This window comes from Saimiri boliviensis, chromosome 5 (assembly GCF_048565385.1).
Source record: "Saimiri boliviensis isolate mSaiBol1 chromosome 5, mSaiBol1.pri, whole genome shotgun sequence".
In the NCBI taxonomy this organism is placed as follows: domain Eukaryota; kingdom Metazoa; phylum Chordata; class Mammalia; order Primates; family Cebidae; genus Saimiri; species Saimiri boliviensis.
Genome location: NC_133453.1, coordinates 131,555,521 through 131,578,755, shown reverse-complemented (window position 1 = coordinate 131,578,755; position 23,235 = coordinate 131,555,521). Strand labels below are relative to the sequence as shown.

The 23,235-nt window shown below is 37.9% G+C and overlaps 1 protein-coding gene across 1 annotated transcript in view; it reads right to left on the bottom strand.

Moving 5' to 3' along the window:
- Positions 1-645: 645 nt before the first annotated feature.
- AGBL1 (AGBL carboxypeptidase 1) overlaps positions 646-23,235 on the bottom strand; it is a 945,533-nt gene continuing 922,943 nt past the window's right edge. The window contains exon 25 of the transcript XR_012517828.1: positions 646-11,516. The gene's annotated coding sequence lies outside the window, so the exon portion shown is untranslated. The remainder of the gene's footprint in view (positions 11,517-23,235) is intronic.

The window sequence follows — 23,235 nt, the reverse complement described above, 5'->3', positions numbered from 1 at the left end:
CCCAGTGTGTAGTGCTCCCCTCCCTGTGTCCATGTGTTCTCATTGTTCAACACCCGCCTATGAGTGAGAACATGTGGTGTTTGATTTTCTGCTCTGTGTCAGTTTGCTGAGAATGATGGTTTCCAGGTTCATCCATGTCCCTACAAAGGATGTGAACTCATCGTTTTTGATGGCTGCGTAATATTCCATGGTGTATATGTACCACATTTTCCCTATCCAGTCTATCATTGTTGGGCATTAGGGTTGGTTCCAGGTCTTTGCTATTGTAAACAGTGCTGCAATGAACATTCGTATGCATGTGTCCTTATAGTAGAATGATTTATAATCCTTTGGATATATACCTAGTGATGGGATTGCTGGGTCAAATGGGAGGAAAAAATTTTTGCAGTCTACCCATCTGACAAGGGGCTGATATCTAGAATTTACAAAGAACTAAAACAGATCTACAAGAAAAAAACAAAGAAGCCCATTCAAAAATGGGCAAAGCATATGAACAGATACTTTACAAAAGAAGACATACTGGAGGCCAACAAACATATGAAAAAATGCTCATCATCACTGGTCATTAGAGAAATGCAAATCAAAACCACATTGAGATACCATCTCACACCAGTTAGAATGGCGATCATTAAAAAATCTGGAAACAACAGATGCTGGAGAGGATGTGGAGAAATAGGAACACTTTTACACTGTTGGTGGGCGTGTAAATTAATTCAACCACTGTGGGTTAGTGGAAATCTAACCACTATCTAATAAGCTGCAGCCGTAAGGCATTGCTGATACTGCTCTCATATTCACCCGGCCTGTAGAACTTGATTTCCTGATTTGCTGTCTGCTTTTCCTGATGACATGGTCGCTCTTCTTGTAAATTCAAATCATCTGATTGCTGCCCTGACAATTTTCCAAATCCTTGCCAATCCCAGTCCCTTCTTTTTAGGGTTTGGACTTCATCCAACTAGCTGCTGTTTGGGGCCTTAATTCACATTAAGAAATAGTGTCTGTATCCAAAACGCCACCATCATGGAATATCATTCCCTGGAGATTAATAAGAAGAAAGAAACAAAGCCTTGAATCACAGTGCTGTTCAGAATGAGCCAAAGGTCATCTCCCACTGGACAGCACTGGACATTTATTAGCATCACCCCAATAACCATAATGATGATTGGTAATATTCTGAGAGCAACTCAGCATGTCCCATGCATCATACTAAACTGAATCTTATGAGCTGGATATTACTATTATGCATGCTCTATAGAGAGGAAATAGAGGACAGGGAGCTTGAGAGAATTCCACAAAAGTACAGAGTGAGCAAGGAGAGCCAGAATCCAAACGCAGGTGGGGAGTGTGCTCCCCTACCCACTGCACCCCAGTGCCTCTCAGAATGCTAACCCAAGACTGGCCATGGCAGCCTTCCTTGGAATACATCCTGCCATAGACTGTGTGCATTGTCACATTGTCTAGTGACCATTTAGGAGCTATCTTCAGATCGGCATCGGCGTAATTAGAGAAGCAGTGAGGACTTACTGAAAACATTAGCAACTCTGGGTCCCCGGTGAGATCCATTACAATTTTCCTGTCCAACGCTGGCTGGCTTACATGATTTTAATTTCTCATATTCCTTAAAGAATTGCATCTTGGGAACATAACTCAAAAATTCCATATTGCTTGACTATATTGTTCTTGTTCGACCCTACTTCAAAATTTAATTCCTCATCGGAAAGAGCATAAATTTTGTCTCTGCTACCTAGAAACATAATATTGTTTCTTCATCATACCCATAGATCTTTCTCATCTTTCATTCTCCTTAAAGTGGAAATTATTTGACAGATTAGAAAAGTCAGTAAATGGCATTCAGACATACTGCTTTTTAATAATTAATTTCTATTTAATTTTTTAGCCTGTGTTTTTAACAACAGCTCTTTGTCAAGGTCTTAATTAAGCTTGAACTGTTTCACTATTTTATTTTTCTTATTAATAGGGAATTTAAACTTTTTCCTAGCCATGTCATTTTCAGCTGTCATGTATCCTTTACTGCAGTAATGAACAGACGAACTAGCCTGTATTTCTAGTTTTCATTTCTTGAGGCAGTTAGTAATTCAGCTTCTCAGAGGACTCAAATGTATCCCTCAAAGAATTCAGTTTGCCGTTTGGTTGCACATAGGACATTCTTAGAAACCCTGGTCTAACAAGTTTATTAGACAAGTAAAAATAAAATGATCAAAATGTTGATGGCCTTAACAGTGTGACTTTAGAGCTAAGGATCCTCTCATTTTTTCTCCCGTGGTTTCTAAAAAATAACAAATAAAGATTATTGTGGGTTTTAAACTTCAGAAACCCTAATTAAAATGGTGGAAAATCTTCCCTTGTAACATCCAGTTCTATCCCCAAAGCCACTAAAGAGGTCACAGACAGAAGGAGCATCAGGCCTTTTAAAAATGTGTATTTCTTTCCTCATACTCCATTACCCAGGGAAAAACAAGAAACAGCAACTACAGTGAGAAACAGGGAGGTGGGAAGACAGGAAAAATGAGGTACAGTCGTGCACCATGTAACAATGTGTTGGGGAATGATGGACCACAGACATGAGAGTGATGCCACTGTCCTAATGAAACGTATCTAACAAGCTGATAGATGGCACTTGGTATTGTCATTGCAGATCAAATAGAGGAAATGAATATTTAGTGTGATTAAAAATGTATACATCATCTGGGTTTCTATAACTGTACTCTATAATGTTTGGAGAGCAACAAAATTGCCTAATGATACATTTCTTGAAATGTATCCCCATCCTTAAGTGATGCATGACTGTATATATTTTAAAATTCTTCCCTCTAAAATTAAGAGGCATAGTTGAAAATGTGGTAAATAAATACCACTTTCTAGAATGCAAAGGCAGGTGAGGAGATTTCTCATCGAATTCTCAGGTTGAAGGAATCAGGCCAAATTCCCCCATGAACGATAGACTGGATAAAGAAAATACAGTACATATATACCATAGAATACTATGCAGCCATAAAAAGGAATGAGATTATGTATTTGCGGGGACATGGATGGAGTTGGAAGCTATTATCTTCAGCAACCTAACTCAGGAACAGATAACCAAACACCGCATGTTCTCACTTATCAGTGGGAGCTGACTGAGGAGAACACATGGACACATGGGGAGGGGATTAACACATGCTGATCATCTGTTGTGGGAAAGAGAGCATCAGGAAGAATAGCTGAAGGATACTGGGCTCAATAACGGGGTTATGGGATGGTCTGTGCAGTAAATCACCATGGCATATGTTTACCTATGTAAAAAAAAAAACTGCATACCTTGTAATGTACCCCTGAACTTAAAATAAAAGTTGAAGAAAAGAAAAAGTCAGAAATCAGTCCATTTTGAAATGGGTGTGTTCAAGATTCTTAATCCCCTCATTTGGTATAGTCTGATGGACCAAAACCTGAACCAATAATCTCAGCTTACAAGATGAGAGCCCTGTGCTTGCCCTTATGTCTGTGTGTTTTTTCTGTACTTCGGTACCCATGACTGGAGATGGTTTACTTAGCATTACAGGTAATCACTTAAGGCTAAACTGTACTTGTCTTAAACCACTCCATGCTAACTAACCACTACCTTGGAACTGGGGCCAATGAGATTCTTCAGCAATGGCTGATAATCTTTTCTCTAGTTCCTCTGCTGGAGAGGTATAGCCTAGTTCTTTCTATTTCCTCCCGTAGCATCAGGTATATTCCATACATTATTGTACCTTTCAATAGTATTCTAGGTTAATTACAGCTGGTTATTCTAGGTTAATTATCATGACTTATTCCATAAGTCATGATAACAAAAAGGCCATTTTTTGAATCTTTACTGTTTCCTGTGTTCTCACTAGTCTGGATCAGGTGGTCAGCTTGAGTTAAAAGGGCTGGAGGAATTCGGAATAGTCTTTTTCCTTGGCCAGCCTTCCCAGGAGCATTTAGAATACACTTTCACATGATGTTGTGGGAGTGATGAGTGACAGAACTGGTGAAGGACTGTTGTAGGACATCCTAAGGAGGGCAGAAAATATCTACAGACCAAAGCAGTAGTCCCAGAGAAGCATTAAGAGATACAGATAATCCTGAACTAGGACCATGACAAATCACACATGTGTACTGGAAGCACCATAGGATTCCATTCGAATAGAGGGAAACAGGGCTCATGTGACTATTTGATGAAAAGATGTGCCAGGCAAAATATAGGACTTGCTCACAACTCATACTGCGAGGCCAGTATTAGACTGATGCCGAAGTCAGAGAAAGATGTCACAGAAAGACAACAGTAAATATCCCTTATGAATATGGACCCAAAACCCTCAACAAAATACCAGCAACATTAATCCAGAAACAGTTGAAAAGGATTATGCATTGTGACCAAGAAGGATTTATCCTAGGATTATGCGGCTGGTTTAATACACAAAAATCAATACTATGTTTATAGCAGCAAGAACAAAAACTACATGATCATCTCAATAGATGGTGAAAATTATTTCACCAAATTCAAAACCCTTTCATGATAGGAAAAAAAGAGTCAACAAACTAGAAATAGAGGAAAACATTATATTTAATGGTGAAAAGCTGGATGCTTTTCCTTTAAGCCTGGAAATAAGGCAGAGACATCTTCTCTGACCACTCCTATTAAACATGGTATTTGAGATTCTCACCAGGGTAATTAGACAAGCCAAATAATAATAATAATAATAATAATAATAATAATAATAATGGGCATCCTAACTAAAAACAAGGTGGTAAAACTTCACTATTTGCAGATAAACAAGTCTTGTCTATAGTTTTGTTAAGCCAAAGAAAGACTATTAGCAGTAATAAGTGAGTTCAGCAGGGTTACAGGATAAGCTAACAATATTCAGTATTTTTATATCTTGGCCATCAAGAACCTGAAAATAAAACTGAGATGCAATTCCACTTGCTTTTAAATTTCCCCTAAATTAAAATGCCAAATAAAATATTTAGGAGTAAATTTAACCAAATACATGTAAGAATTAATTGTATACTGAAAACTGCAAAGCAGTTGGTACAATTTTAAGGAGACTGAAATAAATGAAAAGTTACTCCTTTTCATGGATCAGAAGATTTAATGTTGTTAAACTAGCAATATACTTAAATTGATCTACAAATTCAATGCAGTGCCTATCAAAATCCCAGCAGCCTTATTTTGTTCTAGAATTGACAAGAATGATCATACAAGTTACCTGGGAATGCAAGGGACTCACAATACCCTAATCAATAGTGAAAACAAAGAAGACAATTGAAAGACTCGGATTCTTGATTTCAGATATTCACACACACATACATACATACAGTGGAATACAGCTCAGCTACAGAAAGAATGGAATCATGGCTTTGGCAGTGACATGGATGGAACTGAGGCCATTATCTTAAGTGAAACAGCTCAGAAACAAAGTCAAATTCTGCATGTTGTCATTTATAAGTAGGCGCCAAATAACACGTATATGTGCATGGAGAGTGTAGTACTGGACATCAAAGACAGGAAAGTGGAAGCATGAGAAGAGGGTGAGAGACAAGAAATTTCTTAATGGGTACAATGTACATTATCTGTGTGATGGTTATGCTAAAAGCCCAGACTTCACAGCTAAGCAATATATCCATGTAGCCAAACTGTATTTATACCCCTTAAATTTATACAGTTTTTTAAAAAAGGTATTTCTGGTCTCACCCAGGATCTCTGCATTGCCAAATCCAATGAGCAACATTAAGGTGTGCGTCTTTCCTGCTATTCCAGCAGCACTTAACCCAGCTGATCCCTCTTCTTTCTTGTGTATACTCTCCTGACTCGATTTCTGTGGCAGTCCACAGCTTGCACTGCTCCTTTCCCTTCCGGTCTGCATGCTTAGCCTCCTCTGCTGAGGAATTAAGTGTTGATGTCCCTCAAGAGTTAACCTTAGGTTTGTTTCTCTCTGTGCTTTATCCTTTATAAAAGTTCGTAAAGATGAGGCTTGCCTATTGGTTCAAACACTAAATACATAATCATTTCATACCCACAGTAGCCCTGTGAGATAGTGCATTCAGGCAAAACCTACACATGTCCAAGACCATATGCTAGGTTGAGAATTGAGACATTCCAAAGCCTGGCGGAACCACTGTCTTACCTCTGGATGATTTCACCTTACTTCCCTTACTTCACATATCTGTACACTGATAACCTGATGACTTATCTCCATCCCTTCTCTTTCCCTCAGTTAACTTCTGGTCATTCACTGGTCTCATCTCGAATGTCACTTCTTTTCCACAACTCCCAGACTAGGGGATAACCTGTTATGTTTCCTCATTTCCTTAGCAATGCTTAGAAGGATTGCTATTTTACAGGTATAGGTTTATGCATTTAATTAATAACTCTCCCTCCCCTCCACGAGAGAATAAATTCTGTAAGGGTAGAGTCCAAGCTACTTTTGATGTCTTCTGTCTACAGTGGTATCCAGGACAACATAAGCATGGAATAATAATTTATTAAGTGAAGGAATGCATGTGTGAATAACTAGTCAAACAGATCCTTGTTGATATCCTAATTCTTCACTACTGCCAATGGGATTTTAAACAAGGAGTTGCCTCTCTTACTCCAGTATTCCTTGTCTGTAAAAAGGGGATAACAATATTCCCAGCCATGCAGGTTTTCTGTAAAGATTAAGTAAGATAATATATTTTAAAAGCTTCCAGCACAGTTGCTGGAATGTAGTAATTGCTCAGTGTTCTGACAAGAGCTTCATCTTAGAATGAAATCTGGAGAAGGATGGGATTTTCCCAGCATCCCATAGCTTGTTGGCGAGGCTGAATTGCATTTTAACCACCTTGAAACCTTTGTTAACTCATTGCTCATCTGTGTGACATACTCAAATTTCTGTTTTGGCAAGATTACTCTGGCTGCTTGTCCTCTAGCTCGCTCGCTCGCTCTCTCTCTCTCTCTCTCTCTCTCTCTCTCTCTCTCTCTCTCTCTCTCTCTCTCTCACTGTGTGTGTGTGGGGGGGAGGCAATAGCCACCTTTCCTTTTTCAGACCATAACTTTAACAGCACTTTCTTATCATAGCAGAGTCTGAAGCCTTCACAACCCCACCACACCTAAATGCCCTAGTAGAAAGAATTACATGATTCAAATGCCTTAATTTTCTAAACTCGCTGTGCTGCTCCTTAAATGAAGTCACATAATTTCCATTGGATTGTGATGTATAAGATGAAACACTATCTTCATGTTATTATTGTTATTCTACCAAGACATTCAAGTTTCTGAAATGCACCTTGGAAATGTCTTAGGGTGTGTGCTGTTTGGTAAAAGGTGTTGCTTCTGCGCTGACTCCTGTGTGCAGTAACTCAGTCAACTGCTTGTTTTCTCTCCCCTCAAAACAAGGGCTTCTGAACTCAGGGATGTTCAACAAGAATCTGAAATAGTCAGAAAACAAGAGAGAGGTCCATGGGGGAGCAGCTTTGGCAGGCGGGGAGGGAGACCGTAATTGACAATTCCTAGTTCCTGTGCCAAAAGCAGCCACCTGACTGAGAGCCTGGGAAGAGTCTTTTCTAGTCTCGTTCCCTGGGTTTCATGCCTTGACTCTCCATTTGCTCCTCTTCTCTAGATGTACAAGGAAGGGAGAAGAATATTTGCTCTGAGATGCAGAAAAAGGGGTTTGAGGAAGTTTTCCACCAGTGCTGAAAGCTGCCCACAATGACGGCGATCCCTCTTGAAACCTACTTAACTGGGCAGAGCTAGACAACCAATTCTCATTTCTTTGCACAAGTGGGATTGTTCAGGCCCAGGTCAGACTTTTTCTCTCTTACTCTATTTTTAAATGGAAAGGAGCATTGTTGCTTAATTCAATCAAGTTGGGTCAGTGTTACGGACTGAACGCTTGCACTCCCTTTCCTGTCCTGCAGATTCATGTATAGAAGCACTAATCCCAATGTGAGGGTCTTTGGAGATGGTGCCTATGAGAAGTAAACAGACCCATCATGGGATTAGTGCCCTTAGAAGGAGAGATGTCAGAGAAAGGGAGAGAGGGAATGAACCCAGAAAGGCCACTTGAGGAAACAGCCATAAAGCAGCTGTCTGCAAGCCAAAAGAGGGACCTCAACACAATGTTTTTTTGACACAATCTCTGCTCACTGCAACCTCCATCTCCAGGGTTCAAGCAATTCTCCTCCCTCAGCCTCTCAAGTAGCTGGGATTACAGGCACCCACCACTAATGCTTAGCTAATTTTTGTTATTTTTAGTAGAGACGTGGTTTTACCAAGTTGGCCAGGCTGGTCTCGAACTCCTGACCTCTGGTGATCTGCCCGCCATGGCTTCCCAAAGTGCTGGGATTACAGGCATGAGCCACCGTGTCCAGCCATTTATGGCATTTTCTCATGACAACCTGAAATAACAAAAGACAGTCGTTAGAGGCCACCATGTAATGAAGCAGATATAAAACGATGTTACTTTTGTGACCCCTAGGAAGCTGTGGCTACTTGGTGAATCAGGTTTAAATGTCCCTTTTTTTGGCAGGGGGAGGGGGGTCACCTATAGTGTGTGGCTAGGGCCAGAGGGGCAGTTTTTATTTAGTTAGCACTTCTCTGGGTGGGCTTCGGCTTTGCTTTCCAAGCAGTCTTGATTCAAAGCCCCCCAGCCTTGTTCATAGCATCAGACGGCAACAGGGGCTGGTATAATTCAACAGTGATTTTGCCCTTTCTAACCCATTGCAGGTGGTAGCCTCTGTTGTTATTAATTCTGGCCTCCATGTCATTCAGGTCACCCTCTTGGGGCACATGTACAAATGGACTGAATATTCTCATAGTTGCTTGTGGTTAATTTCTGAGTCCTTCCCTACACTTGGCTCTCTAAGACTGTCAGGCCAGCTGGAGCTAAAATCTCCTCAGTATATCCTTAGGAGTTTTGTGGATTTTAAAAAAATTATTAGATACTTCTCTTTTTTTCTCAGACCTGGGACCTTGAGGAAATCTCAGTGGCTAAAACTCATCAGCAATGAGAATTAAAGATCCACATCAAAAGTCAGAGTAGCCAGATAACTCAGCCCTCATTTACCCACTCCAGAACTCAAGGCTTACTATCTTTAAAATGAAATTATTAAATAGTCTTATACTTAATAAATGTATGCTCTTTCTGAAATTAGTGAGACTCTACACAATTTCCAGACTCTCTTTGCTCTATGAAATGGAAAGGAATTTTCAGATAAATCTTTCTCTATGCCAGAGGCTTTGTAAGCACAGAACCAGCAGCATCGACATCAGCTGGGAATTTGTTAGAAATACATAACCTGAGGCCTCATCCAGGACCTACAAAACTGAAAACTTTGAAAGAGGAACCCAGCAATCTGTGTCTTAACAAGCCCTGCAGGAGATTTGGATGTACACTTTACTCTGAGGACCACTGCTCCATCTTGGCCCTATTTTTTTTTCCCATTAATCCTATTATTAAGCTTTTCTTCTTTCTACCAATACCAAAAGTATGAAGCCAGATAGTGAAAACTCATTTGCTGTTGCTGAAGTGACTGACACTGGTTGGTTCAAATTGTCTCAAAACTTGTGACTTTTGATCCCTAATTGGGTGAATAAGATACCTATGTATCCATAAGAAATGTGCCTTTTCCGTTTTTCCATTTATTCTTTTATGCCTCAGTAGAGTTTCATCATTTTCTTCCAGCAGACACTGAACATTTCTCCAGTTTATTCCTAGTTGATTTTTTTTATTGTTGTTGCTCTTGTAAATGAGTTCTTTCCTGTATTTGATTTTCTAACTTCACTGTTTGGGTCTAGGAAGCTATTTAATTTTATATACTAATTTTTTAACCAGCCAATCTATAAAATTATCTTACCATTAAAATAGTTCTTCAGTTGATTCTCTTTCCAAGTATACAATCATATCATGTGCAAATAATAATAAACTTCCATTTGTATATACTTGATTTTCTTTTTACATTGATTCATACTTTCAAAACAATTTCAGTAAAAGTTTGGTCCTGATTTTTAATGGCAACACTTCTTTTTATCTTATTAAACATGATGTTTGCCATTTGTGTGTATTTATCATATTAAAAATTTACAAATATATTTCTAATTCCTTAAAAATTTATTGGCAAAATTAAATAGAAAATCCAGAAATACATATCTTTAATATACCATAAGTATTTGTCAAATTTGTGGAAAATGTTGGATTATATCCAGCAGAAGAAAATCTATCTGGGCTTCTATTTTATGCCATTTCCCAGGAGAATTCCCAAGAAACGAAACATTCCAATGTAAAAAAAGTACAGTATTGATGATAAAACATTAACAAGGTCAAATAGATGATAAAAACAGATTTTTACTAACATGTTTCCAATGCAGATAACACATAAAAGGTTAGCGTCTCTAATGTCCAAAGGAAATTTTAAAATTCCCTAGAAAAATCTATAGATTCCAATAGAAAATACCAGGCAAAAGCTACAAACCAGTCACAAAAGAACATACTCAGATTGTCATCGAACATGAGAGGCTCAAATTATTAACAAGAGAGGAATGTGAATTTAAATTGTAAGGTATTTATTTCAACTATCAGACTGAAAAATTTAAGAGGAATAGCAGCATTGTGTCTTGTGTAGGATGCAGGTAATGGGTTTTGCTATGTTCACTGTGGGGATATGGATTCCTATTGTTTTTGAGGAAAGCATTCTGACAGCATCTATCAAATTTAAAACACATGTATTCTTCATTCTGGCCCCTTTAATCCTGGGAATCACTTTCCTTGAAATAAAGGACTAGTACTATGATCGGACACTGTGGTGTACCACCCAGATCTTCCCTCGGGACTGAGTCACTAATTCCCCAGATGTCAGGAGTATCTTCTTCAATTAAAGAAGCAGACCTGCTGTGGCTGATATAAAATAAAGAATATATTCTAGAGACAGTACTTGACACAGTGGTGGGAAGTACTGGAGATGTCTTGCCCTACATCTGATGTTGGACCTGAAGTCACTGTAGGTCAGCCAGACTGTCAGTCAGAAAGGGAAGCTGGTCGTGGACAAAGGAAAAACACCCTGACATGGGGACAGTGAATGGCAGTGCATGAAGACAAACTGGAGTCTAAGTCTCTCACCACCTCCAACCTCAATGCCATGGGGGACTTCCAGGAGCAACTGGTACCATTCATCACACATCTGCATACTCACTTGCCCAGGGTCGGAGAAGCCACAAGAGTAGATGTGGTGGGATTCAGGAAAATTAAGGGTGAATGCATTAATCAGTCAGGTGAGCGAGTAGAGTACCAAAAAGGTACAGAAGCTGCCGGTGTCTGGCACCCTGTACCGATTTTACTTTTATATTTATTTATTTATTTTTGAGATAATGTTTCATTCACTCTGTCACCCCGGCTGGAGTGCAACGGCATGATCTCAGCTCAGTGCAACCTCCACCTCCTGAGTTCAAGCGATTCTCATCTCAGCCTCCTGTGTCCTGTGTAGCTGGGATTGCAGGTGTGCACCACCATGCCAGGCTAATTTAAAAAAAAAAAAAATTTATTTTCAGTAGAGATGGAGTTTCACCATGTTGGCCAAGCTTGTCTCAAACTCCTGACCTCAAGTCATCCACCCACCTCAGTCTCCCAAAGTGCTGGGATTACAGGTTTGAGCCACCCCGCCCAGCCTGTACCAACTTCTAGACATAACAAAACAGCAGCACCTTTACCTCTGCTTTCTGTATCTCTTGCTACTTTCTGTTCTGTCCAAAAGGAACCTAGAACAATACAGGGAAGGGGATTCTGGGAAATGTAGTTCCACCCTAGCTAAGATGCTAAGGGAGAAAGCTCTGCAATCACTCAGTCAAGTTGCTCTCCAGGAACTGCCCTTAGTCATAGTAAGCTGCCCCATCCAAGGCTGTGCCCCCTCTCTGGGGACACCAACCACTATGGAGGTACAAAGGCTTAGCCTCCTTGCATCAATCGTGACAACTGCAAGCACCTGATGTCACAGCCACCCAAACTCCTCAAGGCCTCTGACACAACTGCATTGCAATTCAGCGGTTCCTTCTGCCCACTCCTGGTCCTCTCACCCCTCACGGATGTTCTTCCTGGGAATGCCTCCCCAAAAGCCTCCTACAGCAACTCTCAGAAACTCTGAATTCGTTTCCCAACAAAACCAACTACTACAAGTATATACAGATATTTTGTGATGCATTGTTTGTGGTAACAAACTGAGGAGACAATGTGAGTTTCAATTACTGACTATGTTAGGTATCTACGTCATAGACTATATCCCAGAAAGAAAACGTCTCAGAGCTATACTTGTTGATGGGGAGGGGTTTCCATCAGGTATTCTGTTGAGGGAGAAAAGCAATACATAAAAAATTCTGTATAGTATAATAATATTTTTATTAAATAATGTCAAAAACTACTTTGTGTATATGGATTTATAAATATGCATAGTTGTGTACAGATATGTTTATATATAATTACATAGGCATAAACCAAAATATGAAAATATATTTGCTAAGTTGATGAACTGGTTATTTAGTGAAGTGAATAAGTTAGAAAGGGAAGAAAGAAGAGAAAAGAAAGCAAAAAAAAAAATGCTAGAAAAAACCCTTAGAATCACATCTACACAGTGATATAAACGATATGAGTACATGAGTCTCCTATAAATGATATGAATATATGTGTGTGTATAAAGAATATAAATACATATACACATAAATAGAAATGCACAGAGAAAATGTGATGTATTTATGGATAGCCATGCACTTCATAATGATGTTTCAGTTAATGACGGACCACATATGTGATGGTGGGTCCATAAGATTGTAATACCACACATTTACTGTACCTATACCATGTTTACATACAGAAATATCTACTGTTGGGTTACAATTGCCTACAGTATTCAGTACAGTGATACGTTGTAAGGGTTTGCAGCCTAAGAGCAATAGGCTATACCTTATAGCCTAGGTATGTAGTAGGCTATGCCATCTGGATTTGTGCAAGTATACTCTAGGATATTCACACAACAAATTTGCCTAATACATTTTTCAGAGTGATTCTCTGTTAATAAACCTGTGCATGACTGTATATAATTGTATATTAAATTAAGATATGCTGCCTCTTCACAAGATATTGGTAATAAAAAAAGAAAAATCAGGGATAAGAGCTTAATTTTATCAACAGTTTTGATCTGTGTGAAGTGATCATTAATACATTAGACAATAGAAATCCTAATATTGGAATATCTGTTCGCTCCTGGTAGTATAGATTATTCTATTAATGTGTTATAGGGTCCCACTAGGCAGTTTGTTTATAATTTTTGGTTCACTATTATTTAAAAGATTGGCTTTTAGCTTTATTTAGGAAAAGATCTCTTTCTCTATTGAACCAAGAGTAAGTCTGGAGAATGAACTGGGAAAGCACAGTTAGAAGGCTGGAAGAGTTCAGATGAGAAGTGGCAATTGAGAGTAAAACAGTAATATGAAAATGGAGAAACCCTACTGACTGTTTCTTTTGCCGTGCAGAAGCTGTGGAGTTTGATTAGGTCCCATTTGTCTATTTTGGCTTTTGTTGCCATTGCTTTTGGCGTTTTGGTCATGAAGTCCTTGCCTACACCTATGTCCTGAATGGTTTTGCCTAGATTTTCTTGTAAGGTTTTTATGGTATTAGGTCTGATGTTTAAGTCTTTAATCCATCTGGAGTTAATTTTGGTGTAAGGTGTCAGGAAGGGGTCCTGTTTCTGCTTTCTGCACATGGCTAGCCAGTTTTCCCAACACCATTTATTAAACAGGGAGTCCTTTCCCCATTGCTTGTTTTTGTCAGGTTTGTCGAAGATCAGATGGTTGTGGGTATGTTGTATTTCCTGTGAGGCCTCTGTTCTGTTCCATTGGTCTATATCTCTGTTTTGGTACCAGTACCATGCTGTTTTGATTACTGTAGCCTTGTAGTATAGTTTGAAGTCCGGTAGTGTGATGCCTCCCGCTTTGTTCTTTTTGCTTAGAATTGACTTGGCTATGCGGGCTCTCTTTTGGTTCCATATGAAGTTTAAGGTGTTTTTTTCCAGTTCTGTGAAGAAGGTCATTGGTAGCTTGATGGGAATAGCGTTGAATCTGTAAATTACTTTGGGCAGTATGGCCATTTTCACGATGTTGATTCTTCCTAACCATGAACATGGAATGTTTCTCCATCTGTTTGTATCCTCTCTTATTTCGTTGAGCAATGGCTTGTAGTTCTCCTTGAAGAGGTCCTTTACGTTCCTTGTTTGGTGGGAATGTAAATTAATTCAACCATTGTGGAAGACAGTGTGGCGATTCCTCAAGGACCTAAAAATAGAAATCCCATTTGACCCAGCAATCCCATTACTGGGTATATATCCAAAGGATTATAAATCATTCTACTACAAGGACACGTGCACACGAATGTTCATTGCAGCACTGTTTACAATAGCAAAGACCTGGAACCAACCCAAATGCCCAACGATGATAGACTGGATAGGGAAAATGTGGTACATATACACCATGGAATATTATGCAGCCATCAAAAACGATGAGTTCACGTCCTTTATAGGGACATGGATGAACCTGGAAACCATCATTCTCAGCAAACTGACACAAGAGCAGAAAATCAAACACCGTATATTCTCGCTCATAGGCGGGTGTTGAACAATGAGAACACATGGACACAGGGAGGGGAGCACTACACACTGGGGTCTGTTGGGGGGAAATGGGGGAGGGGCGGGGGGTGGGGAGGTGGGAAGAGATAGCATGGGGAGAAATGACAAATACAGGTGAGGGGACGGAAGGCAGCAAAGCACACTGCCATGTGTGTACCTATGCAACAATCTTGCATGTTCATCACATGTACCCCAAAACCTAAAATGCAATAAAAAAAAAAAAAAAAAAAAAAAAAAAAGAAAATGGAGAAAAAGAATGTGAGAAATATGGAAGTCGTAAAGAAAGGGCTTGCTCCTGGATTCAGTGTGAGGAAGAGGTTAGGAAAGAAGATTGGGGAACTGTCAGGTCTCCGATGTTTGGTAACTAGGTACATAGTGATGCTATTTACTGGCACGCAGAAGATTGGAGAAGAGATTAGTTGAGGGTGGGTGAAAGAAAGTATTAAAAAGAAAGGCAAGACAAGAAAAGGAACACACAGGACCACTGAGAAATGACAATCTGTTTTGCAAAACCTTGTTATACTATAATGAGACATTTTGTAGACTATTACTTTGGTATAATGAGAAAAATGATCTGAAAAGTTAGCTTTTCTCTTTATAAAGGTTACACCCCTCAAATACTCTCTAGACTCTGAGACGGTGTCCATCTCTGCTCTATGCAGTGGTACAGCCCACAGACTTAAATAATATTTCTGATGGAATTGACTTACTTCAAAATATAGGACAAGAGACTTGCAGAAGTATTTCCCTGGGCCTCCAACCATGATAATTACCAGAATGGTTTCAGGGCTTTGGCTAGCTTGGAGTTAGAACTGACAGAATTCTCTGTTAGCACTGAACAGAATGTGATCACTTACAAATTTACATTTTTCATGTGAGTGTTATGTGAGACTCTCTAAAATGTGTGGTCCAGAGAGGTATGAATCCTGCCTGGGGTCACCAAGGATCAAGATGGTGACATGTCAGAGGAGTGAATATCCTCACATGACAAACAGGTTTTTTTGTTTGCTTGTTTTGTTTGCTTGCTTGTTTGTTTTGAAATGGAATCTTGCTCTATTTCCCAGGCTGGAGTGCTGTGGTGCCATCTGAGCTTACTGCAACCTCCGTCTCCAGGGTGCAAGCAACTCTCATGTCTCAGCCTTCTGACTACCCAGGATTACAGGCATGTGCCACCTATGCCCGGCTATTTTTTGTAATTTTAATGACACAGGTCCATGTTTCCCAGGCTGGACTCGAACTCCTGACCTCAGCCTTCCAAAGTGCAGGGATTATATGCATGAGCCACCGCATCTGGTCTCCCTCTTTTATTTTTTACTTAAAAATTGGATTTTTAGAGTTTCCACTATTTTTTCTAATTTTTATCATAATGTATGTGTTTATTTAAATTCTCCCTAGTCACCTTCAATTTGTTTCATTTTCCATGAAATTGTCATTTTCATTTTTTCTAGTCTAGTAACAGAGATATTTTTAGTTTAGTTTTAGTTACAGTCTATTGATTTTCTGATAATTATTTCATAATCCCTGATTAATATTATAAAATGTTGGTTTTGATTTTTTTTAACATAATAGAAGAATTTTTAAAGTTTCTATATTGGAGGATTTATAATTTTTCATATCTACTTGGCAATTAATATTCTTATACAAAATATTTTTAAAATATGTTCCATATTACTTTCATTTGAGAATTTTTAGAAGATTTCTCTTGCCTAAAATATGGCCAGTGTTTGCAAATGCCCCATAGGTACTTAAAAAGAAGTTACCTTCCGGGTATACAGTAGGAAAAAGTTGAAGATCACATTATTGAGTCTACTTTTAAAATTTCACTTAAAATTCTCTATTATTACTTGAATTAGTCATGCAGTACAAGAGAAGTTAAACTCTGCTAGTTATCATGTTTCTATTTTTTTCTCCTTTTATTGCTCCCAATTCTTGGTTATGCATTTTAAAGTTTTGTTATTTGATGCATGAAGACCACATGAACACTTTGATGTGTATGTGTCTCTAATTTTTATTATATAGAGATCCTTTTGTCATTTAAATTTTTGTCTTGGATTTAACTTAAATATCAATGTTGTGGGCCGTGATTTATTTTTTGTTTGTGTTTGCCTGATGTGATTTTATTCTATCTTTTCATTTTCAAACTTGTGAGTCAATTTCAGATATATCTTATAAAGATGGCTAATAGTTAGGTTTTATTATTTGATATAATCTGAGTCTTTTTCTTTTAATAGGTTAGTTTATCCCACTGACATTTGTTGCTATAAGAGATATTTTTTGTTCTGAATTCTGTCATTTGTGTTATTCCATTTGTTTTTAATGTTTCCTGTAGCATCTGTCATTAGCTTAAGGGTTTGTTTTCTTTTGCTTTATATGTATGATTTGGGTTTTAGTTTTGATAGTCTGTAATGTTTATAGATTTTATTTCTTATATCAGTGACTTTACTGCTAATTTTATTACTAACGTTGACCTTATATAACATTTAATAAATATATCAATTTCAAATCGTATCAAGTAAAAAATCAGGAAAGCAAGATTTTCATATGTTCTTCCAGTATCTCCTTATATATGCCACCACATTTTTGTAAGTTACCATATTACTTTTAAATTATCAAAATTAAAAACATTTGTATTTTGCTGTGAAATGGTAACATTTGTCTACAGATGTACATTTAAATGAAATTAACACTTGCCACCAACTTTTACCTCACAGCTTCTCCAATCCTAAGCTTCTTATTTTGCTTAACGATTTGTTTGATGGAAAGTTATCATCTTTATAAAACTCAGTCTTCATTCCAAATCAATTTCCTCCACTCCATTCCCTTCCATATTTCCCATTTTGTGCAGATTAGAAGCCAAAATTGTTAGTATTATATAAAAGTTCCTCCATGTTCTTGTTTCTGCCTGCTTTTCTAGCTTTCTCCGTCACCAATTCCTGCCTCCTTTTATATGTGGAGATGCTCATAGTTAATACATGTATCAATCAATTTTATGCTCCGAGATCTATAGTCACATTGCGAAACACTTAACTCTTCCTGCCTTATTTTATGCTAATTCTAATTTATTCATAAACACTCAGGTCAGAATTTATATTTCCCTTAAAAATTTATGACTGTATAACTTGAACATAGAAAGTTACAAATCCTGAGTGTGCAGCTTGGTGAATTTTTACACATTGGCACACAAAATCACACCTCCCTATCCCGATGAGCAAATAGAAACTAATCTGCATGCTGGAAGCGCTGTTTACGCACCCATAGTCACTGCCTTCCTCACCAAAGAACAACTCTGCTGATTTGTTGCCATTCATTATTTTTGCATGTAAATTGCCATGCATGGAAAAATATTGTATGTGTAATTTCATGTTTGATTTCACAGGCCCTGCAGTTTTGGATCACTTCCTTGATCCAGTCTTTGGTCACCTCTGTAGCCTTAACCCCTCGAGTCTTACCAGCCCCATCTATCCTTTCAGCCCTGTCTGCCTTTTTGTTCTAGATGCCTCCGCCTGGCCAGTCCAGGGATTACAGGCCAGTCAAGGGATTAGCTGGGATTACAGGTGCTGCCTCTGAAGCCTTGATGGTCTCCTCAGTCAGGATCCACTAGCCCTGATCACTTAGGGAGAAGCAAACCTATAGCAATAGAAGACCAAGAAAGAGATATAGAATCATTTTAAGCCAAGAAATAAAAAATAAAAGGAAGAGAGAAAAAAGGAAGAACACAGCTAGGGCATTCCTATTTTTAGATACTGAGATTTTCTAAAAAACAGACACACACTTAAATATATATTTTTCAAATGTGTGTATGTGTCTTCTACTAAACTTTTCTATGTTGCTACCTATTTTTAGACAAGTATTACATTATTATTATTATTACTATTATTATTTGAGATGGAGTTTTTTGCTCTTGTCACCCAGGCCAGAGTGCAATGGTGCAAACTTGGCTCACTGCAACCTCTGCCTCTTGAGTTCAAGTGATTCTCCTGCCTCAGCCCCTCTAGTAGCTGGGATTACAGGTGCCTGCCACCATGCCTGGCTAATTTTTGTATTTTTTGTTTGTTTGTTTGTTTTTGGTAGAGACAGGGTTTCACCATGTTGGCCAGGCTGGTCTCTAACTCTTGACCTTAGGTGATCTGCCCACCTTGGCCTCTCAAAGTGCTGGGATTACAGGCAAATTATATATTATTTTAAGTCCATGTCTGATGGCTCAAATACGTGTGTCATCTGTAGATATGTTTATTTTGTTTGTTTCTTATCTTGGCCCTTTTTCTTGGAATTTCTGATAATTTTTTTTAAATGTCATGTGCCAAGTATAAAAAGATGCTATGCCTTCTATATATAAAGTCTCTGGATGATATTTATTTAGTTTAGATAATACTTCGTTCAGGTTATTATTTGTAGTTAGATTAGTAGTAGACCACTAGTCTTGTACAGAGCCAACTCAAGGCTGATTTTAGGCTTGGTAAGATATAAGCCATGTCCAGTTGACTCTCCTACTCTGCCAGCAGTTCCTGTGTAAAATTATGGGATGTTTATCAGGGTCTCTTCACCATCAAGTCCTCTGAATTACAATGTTTATCTCTCTTATACCATAAGGTGGCTGATATTTCAGCTCCTCTTAGCCCCGTATGAGTTATTTCCTACTTGGCTTCTCCACCTCTCTGACAGCACAGAATATACACCAGAGAATTTATCAAGAGGAAAAGTTGGTCTCTCTTCTCTTCCCTTCTATTTGGGATCTTGGGCACAAAAGAGATAAGGTCTATGCCCTCCAGTTTCTTCTTTTTTTCCCTGTGAGACTGCCAAAAGCTCGGCCTTGTTTTTAACTTGGTTATCAGCTGCAGCAGCTGTTTCTAACTAGGTTCTTAGCCTCTCCACAAATCTTGTTAATGATTCAATAAGTTACTAAAGTGAAAAAGTAGAGTAGAATATCATACTCACCTCAATACCTTTCCTTGGGGACGTTAGCATTTTATATCCTGCCCACCTTGGTAGATATTTAAGGCTTCACATAGATTTTTTTTCTGAAATATATGTTATCCAGTTTTGTAACTGTTCTCATGGGGAGGATTGCTCAGCTAGGTGCTAGTACATCATAGGCATAAGCCAAATTCAGGATGTAGTTTTAAAGCAAAACCATTCAGGACATAGGCATAGGCAAGGACTTCATGGCTAAAACACCAAAAGCAATGGCAACGAACGCCAAAATAGATAAATGGGATCTAATTAAACTCCAGAGCTTCTGTACAGCAAAGGAAACAATCATTAGAGTGAACTGGCAACCAACAGAAATGGAAAAAAATTTTGCAATCTACCCATCTGACAAAGGGCTAATATCCAGAATCTACAAAGAACTAAAACAGATTTACAAGAAAAAAACAAATAAAACCATCCAAAAGTGGTTGAAGGATATGAACAGACACTTTTCAAAAGAAGACATATATGAGGCCAATAAACATATGAAAAAATGCTCATCATCGCTAATTATTAGAGAAATGCAAATCAAAACCACATTGAGATACCACTTCACACCAGTTACAATGGTGGTCATTAAAATGGAGACAACAGATGCCTGAGAGGATGTGGAGAAATGGGAACACTTTTACACTGTTGGTGGGAGTGTAAACTAGTTCAACAATTGTGGAATACGGTGGGGTGATTCCTCAAGGACCTAGAAATAGAAATTCCATTTGACCCAGCAATCCCATTACTGGGTATATACCCAAAGAATTATAAATTGTTCTACTATAAAGACATATGAACACATGTGTTCATAGAAGAACTGTTTACAATAGCAAAGACCTGGAACCAACCCAAATGCCCATCAATGACAGACTGGACAAGGAAAATGTGGCACATATACACCATGGATGCAGCCATAAAAAATAATGAGTTCTTGTCCTTTGTAGGGACATGGATGAATCTGGACACTGTACTTGAGCAAACTGACACAAGAACAGAAAATCAAACACCAAGTGTTCTTACTCATAGGCAGGTGTTAAACAATGAGAACACAGGGACACAGGGAGGGGAGAATGACACACTGGGGTCTGTTGGGAGGGGTGGCCAAGGGAGGGCCAGCAGGGAGGTGGGGAGGTCAGGGAGGGGTAACATGGGGAGAAATGCCAGATGTCAAAATTCTTCACAAAATATTAATAGATAAAATCCAAAAATATATGAATATATGATGAAGTGAGTTTATCCTGGGAATGTAAGCCTTGTTGAACATACAAAAGTGAATCAGTTATTGTTTATTTATTTGTGCCTGTAAAGTATGTTTCTTATCTTATTTTTGAGATTAATAAAAGGTTGTATAAATTGAGAGAAATTACAGAGTCTTGAGAGGTAAAGAGTAATGTCTTCTCTAAACTTCTCACTTAATATAGTATTATCTGCAAACTTACTACAAAGGGCAGATTATTTTTAGAAGGGATTTAAAAACAATTACAATAAGAACTTGAAGTAATAAATGTGCAGGAGAGAGAGAGTAACATTAATGAAAATTTTCAGCCATTTAAAAAATATTTTTAAATAATATACAATTTGAAACTGGTACATTAACAGACTTCTGTAGTAAAGGAAGTCTATCAGTTCTTCAAAGCTGTGGCACATCTCAGTTTTCTTTGCAGTTATTCTTGGTATTCATAGCTTTTTGTTTCTAGATATATTTTGGGTTTTGTTGTTGGGGTGGTGGTGGTGGTGCTAGTGTTGAATGGATAAAATGTGTTGTCTTTATTGTAGCATTTTGACAGTAAGCACCTTCAAACTACCTTTCAAATAAATCCAATCTCTTATGACAAACATTTTTAGGGCCATTTCATTTCCTCTTTTATGTTGGACTAATTTTTATGGTTTAAGGCTGCTTTATATTTGAAGTCCTGTGATTTATTTACATTGCACTGGTGATATGACTGCATTGCGCTTTGATTCTCAGTCTAGCTCTTTTTCGCTCTTTCTTGGATTCCTTTTTTCTTTGATAATGCTTTACCTCAAAATATTTTTCTCAAAAAATAAGTACACGGGAAATTTTTTTAACTTTTAGTATACTCGAACATATTTTAAATTTTCATTTACATTTGATTTATATTTTTAATAGATGTAGAATTTTAACTTCAAAATTATTTGCCCTCAAAATGTATTTCCCTCAAAATCTTAAAAATACTAATTTATTGTCATTTGACATAGAATGTTGCTGAAGAGAAGGCTAAGTTCTTTGCCATTTTTTCCTTTGTCAGGAAAAATATTTTGTTTTGTTTTGCTTCCTGTTTCTTTTTCTTCCCCACTTTTACTTTATCTTCAAGGGGTACACGTGCAGGTTTGTTACACAGGTAAATTTCATGTCACAGGGGTTTGGTGTACATACAATTTTGTCACCCAGGTAATCAGCATAATACCCAATGGGTAGTTTCTTCATCCTCACTCTCCCCCAACCCTCTACCCTCAAGTATGCCATGGTTTATATTGTTTCCTTCTTTATGTCCACGTATATTCAATGTTTAGCTTTTGCTTACAAGTAAGAACATAGAGTATTTGGTTTTCTGTTCCTGCATTAATTCACTTCTGATAATGGCCTCCAGCTCCAACCATATTTCTGCAACGGACACATTTTTTTTTTTTTATGACTTAGGAGTATTCTGTGATGCACATGTACCATATTTTCTTCATCCAATCAACCATTGATGGGAATCTGGGTTGATTCCCTGTCTCTGCAACTATAAACAGTCCTGCAATGAACATATATGTGCATATGCCTTTATGGTAGAATGATTTATATTATTTTTTTGTATATACCCAGTAATGGGATTGCTGGTGGAATGGTAGTTCTATTTTGAGTCCTTTGAGAAATCTCCAGACTGCTTTCCACAGTGGCTGAGATAATTTACATTCCTACTAGCAGTGTATAAGTGTTCCATTTTCTCTGCAAACTCAGCAACATCTGTTGTTGTTATTTTTTACTTTTAATAATAGACATTCTGACTGGTATGAGATGGTGACTCATGGTTTTGAGTTGTACTTCCTTAATTATTAGTGATAGTGAACATTTTTTTCATATACTAGTTGGCCATGTGTATGTGTTCTTTTGAGAAACATCTATTCATGTCTTTTGACCATTTTTTAAATGGGGTTGTTTTTTGCCTGTTGATTTGAGCTCCTTATAGATTTTAGATATTATATCTTTGTTGAATGAATAGTTCAAAAATATTTTCTTTGTTCTGTATATTTTCTTCCGTTCTGTAGGCTGTTTACTCTGTTGATAGTTTCCTTTGCTGTACAGAAGCTCTTTAGTTTGATTAGGTTCTACTTGTCAATTTTTGTGTAGAGTCTTTGTCATGAAGTATTTGCTGGGGCCAATGTCCAGAATGGTATTTCTTAGGTTTACTTCCATGGTGTTTATAGTCTTAGGTTTTATACTTAATCTAATCTGTCTTGAGTGTTTTTATATATAATATGGTTAAAGGTACAGGTTTAGTTTCAATCTTCTGCATGTGGTTAGCCAGGTATCCCAGCACCGTTTATTGAATAGGAAGCCCTTTCCTCATTGCTTGTTATTACTAGTTTTGCTGAAGATTAGAT